Genomic DNA, 14,864 nt, shown 5'->3' with positions numbered 1-14,864 from the left:
CTAAGCAAAAAGAACAAAGCTGGAGGCATCATACTACCACACTTCAAACTATACTAAAATGCTACAGTAACCAAAACAGCCATGGTACTGGTACAAGAACAGATACATAGACAGATGGAACAAATTAGAGAACTCAGAAATGAGACCACACACCTACAACCATCTGATCTTTGACAAATCTGGCAAAACAACAAATAAAGGATTCCCTATTTAATAAATGGTGCTGGGAGAAATGGGTAGCCATATGCAGAAAACTGAAACTAGACCCCTTATATCACACACAAAAATTAACTCATGTTGAAGTAAAGACTTAAATGTCAAACTCAAAACTATAAAAACCCTAGAAGAAAATCTAGGCAATACGATTCAGGACATAGGTATGGGCAAAGATTTCATGATGAAAACACCAAAAGCAATTATAACAGAAGCAAAAATAGACAGATGGGACCTGATTAAACTAAAGAGTTTAATCAGCAAAAGAAACTACCATCAGAATGAACAGACAACCTACAGAATGGGAAAAAAATTTTAAAATCTATCCATCTGACAAAGGTTTAATATCCAGAGTCTACAAAGAACTTAAATTTAGGAGAAAAAAACAACCCCATTAAAAAGTGGGCAAAGGACATGAACAGACACTTCTCAAAAGAAAACACACATGCAGCCATGAAACATATGGAAAAAAGTTCAACGTCACTGATCATTAGAGAAATGCAAATCAAAACCACAGTGAGATACTATCTCATGCCAGCCAGAATGGGTATTATTAAAAAGTCAAAAAACAACAGATGCTGGCGAGGTTGCAGAGAAAACAGAATGCTACTACAGTGTTGGTGGAAATGTAAGTTACTTCAACCATTGCGTAAGACAGACTGGCGATTCCTAAAGACCTAGAGGTAGAAATACCATTTGACCCAGCATTCCCATTACTGGGTATATACCCAAAGGAATAGAAATCATTCCATTTTAAAGATACGTGCATGCATATGTTCAGTGCAGCACTATTCACAATAGCAAAAACGTGGAATTGACCTAAACGCCCATCAATGACAGATGGATAAAGAAGATGTACATATGGAATATTATGCAGCCATACAAAGGAATGAAAGCATGTCCTTTGCAGGGACATGGATAAAGCTAGAAGTCATTTTCCTCAGCAAACTAACATGGGAACAGAAAAGCGAACACTGCATGTTCTCACTTACATTTGGGAGCTAGATGATGAGAACACAAGGATATATGGCGGGGGACCACCACACACTGGGGCCTGTCAGGGAGGTGTGGTAGGCAGGGAGAAACAATAGCTAATGGATGTGGGGCTTAATACCTAGGTGACTGGATGATTTATGCAGCAAACCACCATGGCACATATTTACCTATGTAACAAACCTGCACATCCTACACATGTACCCTTGAACTTAAAAGCTGAAGAAAAAAAAATTAGCTGGATGTGGTGGCACATGTCTGTAGTCCCAGCTACTTGGGAGGCTCAGGTGGGAGAATCAACTGAGCCCAAGAGGTCCCGGCAGCAGTGAGTCAAGATCACACCACTGCACTCCAACCTGGGTAACAGAGTGAGACGCTGTCTCAAAAAAATAAATAAATGAATGAAAAATGAATATGCCTTGAAAAAAAAAATTCCTTCAATATGTTAGGATAAGGGGACTACATGGGCAGTGTGCACAAAATTCATTCCTAGACTTGTTCAAATTTAGAATCATAACTGATTCATTGCAACACACATAATTGCAATATTGCTGGTATCAGCAATATATTTAAAAAAAAAAGGTAGTGAATTTTTTTTCACAGTATTGCCCAAGAGACTTTTTACTCAAAGAAAAAAAACCCAAATTATATGTAGTTGCCAAAACACACATATACACACACAAGTCCACACACACACACCCCTATACATTATTTATAAAACTGAAGTCATTGTAAGTAACATTTATATTTATTTCACTCATTACTACTCTGATATTGTGACTTTGCATTAAAAATGCATAAGCAAGTTAACACCTGGAGAAACAGCTGTTGGTGTAATGACAACACTCCTGGAGCTAATGCCAGAAGATCTGGGGTCAAATATGGATGCCATCGTATACTAGTATGTGGCCTTGGGCAAATCATATAATCAGTACTGTAGAGCTTCTGTTTCTTTATCCATAGACGGAAAAAAATTCTACTTACATCCTAGAATCACCATCAAGAATAGATGAAATAGGGTATTATATTAAAGCGTGTAGCACATCACCAAAGTTTTTCACTCTCCTTTCCTCTCCTTAATCAGCCTTTCCTGCCCTTAGAACTAGATTCTATTGCTGTGTAATTATGAGGTGCATGTAACAATGTCCAAGAAACTAGATGGTAAATAACTCCAACATGCAAACCTAAATGCACACATTGTTAGTTGGCCATCATCTAGATCCCAAAGGGCTCTTGCCCACTATCTGTTGCTTCCCAGAAATTTGATAGATTTTCTTCCCTGAATACAGCCAAAATTATCTATGGGCTTTCAAATATCACCATCATGATACTGCCACAAAGCAGCTGGTTGATTGAAAGTAACTCCCCCTCCCCCAAGCTCCAGCTGTCACCAGGAAACCCTCTTCGATGTGTGAAAAAGACAATGTAATATCACTATCACTGTTAATAACAATCTAACTAATACTTAAAATTTGAAATTATTTTTCTTATGAAGGCTCATTAACTGAAAATTAACTCTCTAAAAAAAAAAGCACTTTACCATATAAATATAGAGAAGTTGCTTCCATACAACAAAAAAATGACAGGGCTATAAACACAAGTAGTACATTTCCTTTGACTCCCTGTTTCTTTTTTCCTGAGTCATTTGTAATCCTAAACAACAGTCAGTTAAAATGCCAAATAACTTTTAATAGTGATATAGCTGTCACAACTTGGAGGGATTTTTTAAAAAGCTAATTCCTCAAAAAAGAGCACAGAATCCCACTTTGTAAAATATGGGTCAGGTGGATTTTTTTTCCTCAATAATCACTCACTCCCCTGCATGAGAAGCCATCCATATGGTGACATGGCTGACAACCTTGGAAACTGTCTTCAGAACAAGTTTGTGAATCCCACTTACCACAATTCTTAATACCATTACTTTTTAGGTATAGCTCATGCCCTGAGGATTTCTGTTCCACCAGAGCTTCATGTCCAGCTCCCCAGAATCCTAGGTTCCCTAGGCACACCTCCTAGCATCGCTGCCAAGGACCAAGAGCCTGTGCCCTTCAACCTCACTGCTCTTAAAGCTTCTCGGCTCCTGAGTTTTACAGATAAGATTCTGTTTAAGAGGCTCCCTGTTGAAAAGATATGAGGACCACTGCTTACATGGCTATAACTGCAACATAAAAGGAAATCTACCTTTTAAAGAATCGCTTGTTTTTAATAGATTTTTTAAACAACGTTTACATATACATGTATGTATCTAATTTTCCATAAATGTATAATTTCCTTTTATACTTGGTCCCCATCCCCATATTCCAATATACTGACAAATAAACATTATCACCTAGTGTGAGTCCTTTCAAGTATTTTCTGCACTCATACGTTCATATGCAATATATACACACAAATACATGTAAGAATTTTGTTATCCCTTATTAAAAATGGAATGTAAAACTTTTCACTTTGCTATTAAGAACTTGTGTTTTAAAAAAATATTAGCAATTTCAGGGCTAACAGCATTTTCTCATCCTTTGATGCATACCTTCAGTGAGGTCTCATTTCCTGTAACAGTGTCCCCTTCGCTAGCTGACTGTCCCCATTAACTAACTGAAAATACTTTATTATTCATCCCCTGACCTTTGGATGTTTACCCTCCTGTAATCATCCGAAACAATTTCTAGAAGTTGCTGTTTCAGTGATAAAACTGAAGATGGTGTTTTTCCACGTTAAACTTTCAACTTTGTTCAAGTGTTTTTTCTCATTCACAATAATGTGAAAGCTTTGACTCCATTTCAGCATTTTATGGTTAAAAAGAAAAGCAGTGCAGTTAGGTAATAAAATTACCTCTTTGATAAAAATATTACAAAATGAATGGCATAAAGTTAGGTTTGAGGTGACAAATACCTTTTTTCCCTTTGTCCGACACATATTTACTGAGCCTCTGTGCCTAAAACATGTTTTATGCGTTACTTCATTTAATTCAATGGCCTGCAGTAGCACATCCTATGACTCCTACTTTACAGAAATTCAAGTGGGGAGGATGTTAATTTGCCTAAGGGACGCAATCACTAAGTAGCAGACGCAAGATTCCGAGCAGAAAGACTTGTCTGACCCAAAACCACGGATAGCAATCTGTCTCTCCGATAGGGAGAACAACAACAACAACAACAAAATTTTATGCCTTTGAAAAATAAACATTTCATGATGGGGCAGTGCCAATTTGGTGGCAGAGCTAACGAAATTATTTCCAGAATAATCCATCCAAAGTGACTCATGTTTCACCTGAAAACTCTCAATATCCAGGAGCCATGGTGTAGCCTTGGGAGCAGTGTGCTCTAATCAAAACGACATGTGTAGGCCACGGTTTGGCACTGACCTTCTCAACATCGCAGTGAACGTAGCCTTTAGAGCAGCTGCTTTAAATCTTGAATATTTCTTTATCCCCCTACAATGGGCCCCTGAAGGAATTAAAGTTGTAAGAAAACACTGCATCTAAAAAACACAGCAGGTTGAGGGCACTCCTGTGATCCTTCCTGAAAAGGGAGGTATCTAAAGTAGACATGAGAGCTTTGCTACCGTGGAGCTGTATGACATATGGGAAACAAAGATAAGGATAGAAACATCTTCAGCCTTGGATTTTGCTTGCAAGTCACTATGTTACAATACTTCTCAACTCCAAAACTAGTGCTTACCTCTGGTCTTTACCAAATTCTGGGTCAAACAAGGTATAACTAAACTGAAGACGAGGCAGGTGTATCACCTGAGGTCAGGAGTTCGAGACCACTTGGCAAACACCTCTACTAAAAATGCAAAAATTAGCTGGGAGTGGTGGCAGACACCTGTAATCCCAGCTACTTGGGAGGCTGAGGCAGGAGAATCGCTTACACCTGGGAGGCAGAAGTTATAGTGAGCCCAGATCGCGCCATTGCACTCCAGCCTGGGCGGCAGAAAGCGACTCTGTCTCCAAATAAATAAAACTGAAGAGCTCACAAGGTCAAAGAATTAAAAACTACTCTTCAACATAAATACCAACGTTATTCTTAAAAATCCCACAACCACAATAGCATTAGTATGCACCGCTTTAACTTTTAACTGAACATCCTGCATCCAACAACCTTGACTACACAGAATTGAGAATCCCGAGGTAAACAAAATACCCTCTAAGCAGTGGTCCCAATATCCATGCACTACAACTCATATCTACCCCGCTGAAGAATCCTTCCAGCACAAACTATGTACTTACTTTATGCAGTTCTAGTAAGTTATTTAATAACATCTTTGGGGGTTTTCTATGTGTTTGGTGTTAAACATTTTTCTTGCATCTTCATATTCCTGCCCTGTGAGGTAACATGTCCAAGTGTCTCCATCTAGGAATTACTTCAATTCAAATTCCATTATATGTGACTCCACAATGGGTGTTATCACTACGCCAGTAATTCTCAAACTTTAGCATCCAGGTGCACTGGTACCAATTGGAAGGCTTGTTAAAACATATTTCTGATTCAGTAAGTTTGGGGTAAGATCCCAAAATGTGCATTTCCAAAAAGTTTCCAAGTGATGCTGATGCTAGCGTCCTATTGGGACTATTTAGAAACCAACGCACTTCTATTCTCCTTTGAAAGAATACTTGTTTTCCACAGCGATGGCAGGCCTGCAGCAAATCAGAAGCCTTTAAAGTTTATTAGAACCACCTTAAAAAGACACACAAATGTGAGAAATTAGATAAAGCTTCTAACAAGCAATTTCAAAGGGAGGGGGAAAAAAAAAGTCTGGGAGTCACTGAGTGTACTGCAAGGAGACCTAAACACCTCGATAACTGAATCGTAAGTTGGCAGGCAATCATTCATTTTGACAGTAACGCTGAGTCTTCAAAAGAGTTTATGCTCAGTCTAGAAAAACAAATAAGGCTGTGATCCGTTTCTTGCAAACGTTTATCCAAAGGATTTTAGGTTTGGGCAGAAAGGGTTTTACTTTGGTGAATTTTTTTGTCCCCTAATAAAAGTTATTACTGCGGTGAGGGTTAGGTTTGTTCTGAGAAGCTGAAAGCTGTCCCGACAGCACCTGAAACTGCATGCTCTGCTGCTGACGCAACTTCACTTCAAACTTCCTGCTTTCAAAAGGAACCCTTTAAACTCGCTCAGCGCCAACCCCTTCCTCCGAGTGTGGGCACGTCGTTCCCGTGCGGTCCGGCGGAGAAGGGGCAACGTCCACAGGACCCCGGTGGAGTTGCCCCAGGAAACGCCCTCCCCGCTCTCGAACTTGCCCCGGACGGGGAGGCTATGCCTCCAACCCTGCCATGCCTCCCTCGCCCTGGCCCCCCGGGAGGCGCCGACCTCCGCCCAGCAACCCCTGCCAGGCGGCCAGCGCCCGCAGCCCGGGAAAACAACGAGAGACGCCTCTCAGAACCGACGACAGGAGCCGGACCAAACAGACGCGGAAACTCACGCTCTCTACGACCCGCCTGCGTCCCCACGTCTTCGCGTGCACGTGCGTCATCACGCACGTTCCCGATTCCCGGGCGCTCCCGGTTCCTCCGGGCCGGGTACGGGAGGGGAGGGCCCTAAAGCGGACGGCTTGGCCATGGCGCATGCCCAGTTGTGCGCGCCCGCGCTCTGCTATCTGCTGGCAGCGTGCGGCGGCACTGGCCCCGAGGGGGCTGCGAGGGCACGGCGGGGCAGGACCGTTGCAGAGCACAGTAAGGAGAGGGTGCACCCTCGCCCTGTCTTCCAAGCTCCACGTGAACTGTGGATAATAATATTCCTTACTGCCATAAATAGCCACTGGCTGCTCACAACGCGTAAAGCAAACAAGCGACCTGCGTTCAAGGGACCCGACGACGAGGGAAGAAGCGGCGAGTGGGTCCCGGCCGCCTACCCCAGCGGGAGCCTCTGCCCAGGTTCTCTGCCGGGAAGCTTCGCCCTTCTGGGCCCCAGCGCAGCCGCAGGCTGGGTAGCTGCTGCCTGGAAGGGTCAGATACCGCCTGTTAGGCGGAGGGTGGGAGAGACTCTCCCGTGTCAGGAGCTATCTGCAGACAGCGAGAGGGCGGTTTATCGCAGAGTCCCAGAGCCAGCCAGATGGTTGCGGGTGCACCTTTCACTCCCAGAAGCTTGGGTCTGGGACCGCACCACGCAGCGTTTGCTCATTTTGAGGGCTTTAGGTGTTTCGTATTTCGGTTAATAGAATTTCGATTACTAGATCACTTGATACCATTTTAATTGTTTGCTATCGGGAGCAAGTTTTATGTTAAGCTGTAGGAGTCAGGCTAAGTTAAATGCTGCAATGCTGTATTTATTTAATATGATATGAAAAAACTATCTTACAGCCGGGCACGGTAACTCATGCCTGTAATCCCCGCACTTTGGGAGGTCGAGGCAGGAGGATCGCTTGAGCTCCGGAGTTTGGGACCAGCCTGGACAACATAGTGAGACCTTGTCTCTATTTAAAAAACAACAACAGGCCTGGCGCGGTGGCTCACGCCTGTAGTCCCAGCACTTTGGGAGGCTGAGGCGGGTGGATCACCTGAGGTCAGGAGTTCAAAACCAGCCTGGCCAACATGGCGAAACCCCCTGTCTACTAAAAATACAACAATTAGCCAGGCGTGGTTGCGGGCGCCTGTAATGCCAACTATTCGGGAGGCTGAGGCAGGATAATCCTTGAACCTGGGAGGCAGAGGTTTCAGTGAGCTGAGATCGCGCCCCTGCACTCCAGCCTAGGCGACAGAGTGAGACTCCGTCTCAAAAAAAAAAAAAAAAAAAAAAAAATCTTACTAACAATTTGCTGTTAGCTAGGGTAAAGATGCTCTTTTTCCAAGAAGGAATCCGAATATCCAAATACAGGTGGTTTAGTGTTGCTCTTTGTTTATTGGAAGTTGTAGCAGCTGTGTTTAGATAGTCTGCTAAAACAAAAACTGCCTAAACCAGAAGAGTTTATCTTTTGCCATTGTGTATTAAAACTCTTAATAGGAATGTTTATTTTGGAGTTTGAAATTTAAGTGAAAATGTGGCTCATGTATAGATGTGGGTTTACATATGACTTTCAAGTGACAAAGAAAATTCTTAGCAAATTGTATGTGTTCCTTAAGACTTGTAAGTTACCCGTTTCCTAGAAAAACAATATACTCCTCCAAAAGCTCAGCTGACAATGAGAAACTGCATTTCTGGAAATGAAAAGTCAAATGAATGCGGGGAAAAGTAAATTGCCTATAGAGGTATTTTCTCTATTTCCCTAGAGGGCGAAATGTGTAATTTCTCAAAAGGAAGAAGTCCTCATTTATCCTTCTGATCCACTATCATATGAATCCATTCAATTACTATTAATCCTATCTTCTGTTCTCCATCACTCTATACACCTTTCTATAATTGCATCATTTTCTTGTCCTTATAATACATCAAATGCAGAGGTGATTTTAAGGGAGCCACAAATCAAGAAGTCTCAATTCAAAAATTTCATTAAAATGTAGCAATATATAGGAACTAAGAATATTCTTAGGTAATTATGTTCTGTTTCAAATATCAGTGAAAATTGTCATAGACATTTAAGAGGTAAAAGACATTTAACAGGTAGAAAAAAATACCTACCTTTTTTAAAACGACCTTCTCTTTTGCCCTACGTGATTTGTTGAGCAGACTGGGTTTTTTAAACGTTTTTATTGAAATGAGCATGTTGTAACATGCTCATATCCCATTTAAATTGACAAACCACTTGGATAATAATTGTATATCTTAAATATTAACATATGAAGCAATCAGCAGCAGCATCCTTTCACTGAGCAAGGCTTAAAAATACCAAAGAATCAATGCCAGAATAAATTCTTTAACTTAAAATATATGTAATCACTACATTACCATGTAAAACAATGATTTCTAAATGCTGAAAAGTATGTATCTTAATGATGAGACAAGGCAACACTGTGCACATTGTGCATAATATGTGAGACATTGAATGGTATAAAATAAATTTTAACTTTTATCTAAGGCTTACAGGAAAAGCAGCAATACCTATGATTAAGCCACCGGACTTAAATGAGTGTTTCTAAGATGTGGTACTTGCACATAAGCAGAGGAGTGGTGGTAACAACCCTTGTACAGTTCATAAATCCTGGATTGGAACTGGCAGGAAGGTGGACAAGTGTCATTCTCAGATTTCAGAACCCAGCCTGAAAGTGAGACAACGTCAGGCAACAATACCATGCAACAAATACACAACTGGATCATCTTTTTAAAGGGAGAAGCTTGTTTAGGTTTCTAATTGCTTTTAATGAACCGAGTATTGATTACTGTCTTACCCAAAACTCTACCAAAATATGTGTAAAGCTGATCAAAGAATTTATAGCTTTCTTGTTATAGAAAGGCTTGCAAATTAAAATAATTCAGATCTCAATTTAAGAACTGTAAAAGTGAGAAACTGGTTCATGTACCATAATGATAATAATACCAATGATACTTAACAGTAGACTATGCAGACACGAACCATAAGAGATTTGTAGTGGCTATACTAATATCAGATGAAATAGACTTTAAGAAAGAAATATTTTTTTCTTTTTTTTTTTTTTTTTTTTTGAAGTGCAATGGCATAATCTCGGCTCACTTCAACCTCCACCTCCCGGGTTCAAGCAATTCTCCTGCCTCAGCTTCCCGAGTAGCTGGGATTACAGGTGCCCGCCACCACGCCTGGCTAATTTTTGTATTTTTTTTAGTAGAGATGGGGTTTCGCCATATTGGCCAGCCCAGTCTGAAACTCCTGACCTCATGTGATCCACCCTTCTTGGCCTTCCAAATGGGATTACAGGCCAGCGTGCCTGGCCAACAAGAGATATTTCTAGAGACAGAAATTCCATACTGATAAGAGGGTCAATACATTGGGAAGATATAACAGTTATAAATGTATATGCAGCCAGTAACAGAACCCTAAATTCATGAAGCAAAAATGATTGAATCGAATAGAGAAATATACAAACAACAGTAATTTTATATTTCAGTACCCTACTCCCAATAACATATAGAACAACCAGGCAGAAAATCACTAAGTATGTAGAAGCCTTGAACAGGACTCTCAACCTAACTGATATGTATAGAACACTGTACTTAATGACAGCAGAATTGATGTTCTTTTTAAAAAGTATACTGCGCCAGGCGCGGTGGCTCACGCCTGTAATCCCAGCACTTTGGGAGGCCGAGGTGGGCAGATCACAAGGTCAGGAGATGGAGCCCATCCTGGCTAACATGGTGAAACCCCCGTCTCTACTAAAAAATACAGAAAAATTAGTCGGGCATGTCTGTACTAAAAAATACAAAAAAATTAGCCGGGTGTGGTGGCAGGTGCCTGTAATCACAGCTACTCAGGAGGCTGAGGCAGGAGAATGGTGTGAACCTGGGAGGCAGAGCTTGCAGTGAGCCGAGATTGCGCCACTGCACTCCAGCCAGGGCAACAGACAGAGACTCCATCTAAAAAAAAAAAAAAAAAAAAAAAAAAAAGTATACTCTCCAGAATAGCCCTGTGGTCGGCCATAAATAAGTCTCAGTAAATTTAAAAGAATTGGGATCATACAAAGTATATTCTTTAGTTACAGTGGAATTAAATTAGGGATTAACAATAGAAAGAAATTTGGAAAATCCCCAAATATTTGGAAATTAGGTTACTCATGGGCCAAGGAAGAAGTACTAAAGGAAGTTAGAAAGTATTTTGAAATGAATGAAAGTGAAAACATATTGAAGTCATGCACTGCAGCTAAAACAGTGATCAAAAGGGTATTTAGTCCTTTAAACACCAAGAAAAAGAGTCTCAAATCTACACTTCCACCTTGAAAACTAGAAAGGCGGAATGTAAACCTTTAGCAAAGGGAGGAAATAATTATATTGCAAATCAATGAAGTAAGTAACAAAAATAGAGAAAATGAAAATCAAAAGTTTGTTTTTTGGAAAAAAACAGTAAAATTAATGAGCCAATATTAAACTGGCCAAAAAATTAAAAAGACCAAAATTAGGAATCAAAGCAGGTACGTCACTACCAACCCAAATTAAAAGGATTGTAAGAGACTGTAAATAACCTTGTGCCAATAAATTAGACAATGCAGATGAACTGGACAAATTCCTAGACAGACACAAATTGCCAAAACTGACTCAATAGAAAATCCAAAAAGACTTCATTTTATATGGTTGTCGTTAAAAAAAAAAAAAGTATTACAAACTAGGTGGCTTAAGACAACAGAAATTTATTACCTCACAGTTCTAGAGACATGAAGCTCAAGATCAAAGTGTTGGCAGGGCTGTGCTCCCTCTGAAACCTAGAGGAGAGAATTCTTGTCTCTTTCCCACTGCTGGTGTTTTCAGCAACCCTTGGCCTTTCTTGGTGCTCCTTGGCTTTGTAGCTGCAGCACTTCAGTCTCTGCCTCCATCTCCACATGTGCTGTTCCCTCAACGTGCCTGTCTCCTAGAGGCTGAAGTGCCCAGCCTACTCCAGTGTGACCTCATCTTTACGAATTACATCTGCAATGACCCTCTTTTGAAATAACATATTCTAAGGTACTGGGGGTTAGGACTTCAACACATCTTTTTGGATGACACAGTTCAAGCCATAACAGACATGTAACAAGTACAGAAAGGTAATACTTTCCACAAAGAAAATCTTCCCACAAAGAGAAGCCCAGGTCTAGATGGATTAACTGATGTCAATCCATCAAATATTTAAGGAAGAAATGATACCATCATACACAAACTGTTTCTGAAAATAGAACAGTTCTCCACTTATTCTGCAAGGATGTTATTACCCCGATACCAAATTCAGACAAAGATACTACAAGATCAGCATCCTTTGTGAACATACAAAAATTCCCAATAAAGTATTAGCAAACCAAATATGGCAATACGTATGAAGGATAGATCATATACCATGAATGCAAGTTTGACTTTACATCAAAAAAGGCCAGGTGCAGTGGCTTACATCCATAATCCCAGCACTTTGGGAGGCCAAGGTGGGAGAGTCCTTGAGCCCAGGAATTTGAGACCATCTTGGGTAAGATGGTGAGATTCTGTCTATACAAAAAATTAAATTAGCCAGGCACAGTGGCACACACCTATAGTCCCAGCTACTCAGGAGGCTGAGGTGGGGGATCACTTGAGCTCAGTAGTTCAAGGAGCAGCGAGCTGTGATTGTGCCACTGCAGTCCAGCCTGAGTAAGGAAGATCCCATCTCTTTAAAAATAAAAATTCATATCTGGACACTGTGGTATGCACCTGTAGGTTCAGCTACTTAGGATGCTGAAGCAGGAGAATCACATGAGCCCAAGAATTTGAGGCTCTAGTGGGCTATGATTGCATCTTTGAGTAGCCACTGCACTCCAGATTGGGCAAAATAGCAAGACCTTCTTAGCAAAAAATTAATATAAAACGCTATAGTAATAGGCTAGAGAACAAAAACCACATGATCATCTTAATCAGTTTGAGCTGCTATAACAAACATTCCATAAATTGAGTGACTTGTAAACAACAGAAATCTATGTCTCAGTTCTGGAGGCTGGAAAGTTGACAAACGAAGCATCATGGGCAGTTTGTGTCTGATGAGTGCCCGCTTCCTCATAGACAGCGCCCTCTTGCCCTCTCGCTGTGTCCTTACATGCTGGAAAGGAGAACTAGCTCTCTGGGGTCTCTTATAAGGGCACAGTCTCATTCATGAGAGTTTTGTCCTTATGACCTAATCCCCTTCCAAAGGCTCCACATCCTAATAACATCACCTTGGAGATTAGAATTTGAACATACAAATTTTGGGGCAACACAAACATTCAGACCACAGCATCATCTCCATAGATGTAGAAAAGCACTGTTCTAAATCCAACACGTATTTATGATAAAAGCTCTCCAGGATGTAGGCATGACAGGGTACTCCCTCAATCTAGTAATAATACAGGGCATCTATAAAAAAAAACTGCAGTCAATATCATACATAACGTAAAACACCAAAAGCTTTCCCCCTGAGATTAGAAACAAGACAAAAATGTCTGCTCTCACCACTTCTACTGAACATTGTACTGGAGGTTTCAGCTAGTGTAATAAAGGGAACGAAAGAAAAAGCATCAAATTGAATAGGAAAAAGTGAAACTCTTCATTCACAGATACCTGATCTTATATGTAGAAGATCTTAAGGAAAATACACACACACACACACAGATAAAAACTAAAATTAATAAGTTTAACAGTCTCAGGATACAAAATTTTTTTAAAAAACATATTTATGTATACTACAAATTTGCAGTCTGCAAATAAAACTGAGAAACCAATTTCATTCCAGGTAGCATCAAAAGAATAAAATACTTAGGAATATTCAAAACAAATGTAATAAAAGAAGTGTAAGGCTTGTACACTGAAAAATACTTAACAGGGCTGAGATAAATTGACATGTCACCTTCATGGAATGGAAGCCTCAATATTGTTAAAATGACACTCTTTCTTAAATTAACGTATAAATTCAATACACAATCCCTCTCAAAGTTTCAGCAGGCTATTTTGGGGTACAGACTTGATAAGCTGATCCCTATAATCTAGAATAAAAGACCTAGAATAGCCAAAACAATTTTGAAAAAGAATAAACTTGGAGGAATTATACTACTTAATTTCAAAGTGTATTATAAAGTTATAGTAATCATGACAGTGTGCTATTGGTGTAAGAATAGGCATAGAGATCAACAGAACAGAACTGAAATGACACCCTATGTGGTCAGTTGATTTTCAACAAAATTGCTAAAGCAATTTAATGGGGAAAGGATAGTCTTTTCAACAAAGAATGGCTGGCAGTGTTGGATGTCTTTTTGAAAAAAAACCTATGAACTTGTGCCCACACAATACCCAAAAATTAACTCCAAATGGATCATAGGCCTAAATGTAACAGCTAAAACTCTAGAATTTCTAGAAGAAATCACAAAAGAAAATCTGTGTCATCTTAGATTAGGCAAATACTTCTATGTATGATAGGAAAAGTGCAATCCACAAAAGAAAAAAAAATTGATAAATTGGACCTTCTCAAAGTTAAAAAGTATTTAAAAGACATTATTTAGAAAATGAAAATCACATTAGAGATTGGAAGAAAATATTTGCAAATATCTAATAGAGGATTTTCCTCTGGAATATTTAAAGTACTCTTACCAATCAAGTAGAAAACAATTCAGTTAAAAAGTGGGCAAAAGATTTGAATATATTCTTTACCAAAGAAGATATATGAGTTATAAACATGTGAAAATATTCTCAACATCATTAGTCATTAGGAAAATGCAAATTAAAGCCACAATGAGAAACCACTCCACATTCCCTTAAGTTACTGTAATAAAAAAGATGGAATTATGGCAAGAATGTGGAGAAACTGTGATACTCATACACTGCTGATGGGATTATAAAGTGGTGTGGCCACTTTGAAAAATAGTTATGCAGTTTTTTGGAAGGTTAAACATACATTTACTATACAACACAACAGTTTCACTCTTAGAAATCTACCCAAGAGAAATGAAACATATGTCCACAAAAGACTTGCATGCTAATTTTATGACAGCATTATTCATAATAGACAAAACTATAAACAATCCAAATGCTTAACAACTGTTAATGATTAAGCAACGAAAAACAAACTACTGATTCATCCTATAACACGGATGAGCCTCAAAAACATTATGTTAGTGGAGAGAAATCAAA

General features: G+C 39.7%; 1 protein-coding gene across 28 annotated transcripts in view; it reads right to left on the bottom strand.

Moving 5' to 3' along the window:
- RHBDD1 (rhomboid domain containing 1) overlaps positions 1-7,306 on the bottom strand; it is a 161,604-nt gene extending 154,298 nt beyond the window's left edge. For 16 of the 28 annotated variants that reach the window (XR_012421529.1, XR_012421530.1, XM_074010357.1 and 13 more), the window contains exon 1: positions 6,637-6,670. The gene's annotated coding sequence lies outside the window, so the exon portion shown is untranslated. Of the gene's footprint in view, positions 1-5,434; positions 6,671-7,006 lie in introns of those variants that run through there. The other 12 variants (XR_012421532.1, XM_074010363.1, XM_074010355.1 and 9 more) reach the window with 5 other exon arrangements.
- Positions 7,307-14,864: the final 7,558 nt, after the last annotated feature.

The sequence above is a fragment of the Macaca fascicularis genome, chromosome 12, assembly GCF_037993035.2.
Source record: "Macaca fascicularis isolate 582-1 chromosome 12, T2T-MFA8v1.1".
In the NCBI taxonomy this organism is placed as follows: Eukaryota; Metazoa; Chordata; class Mammalia; order Primates; family Cercopithecidae; genus Macaca; species Macaca fascicularis.
The sequence above is the reverse complement of the archived record's forward strand: the minus strand, read 5'-3'. Positions and strand labels throughout refer to the sequence as shown.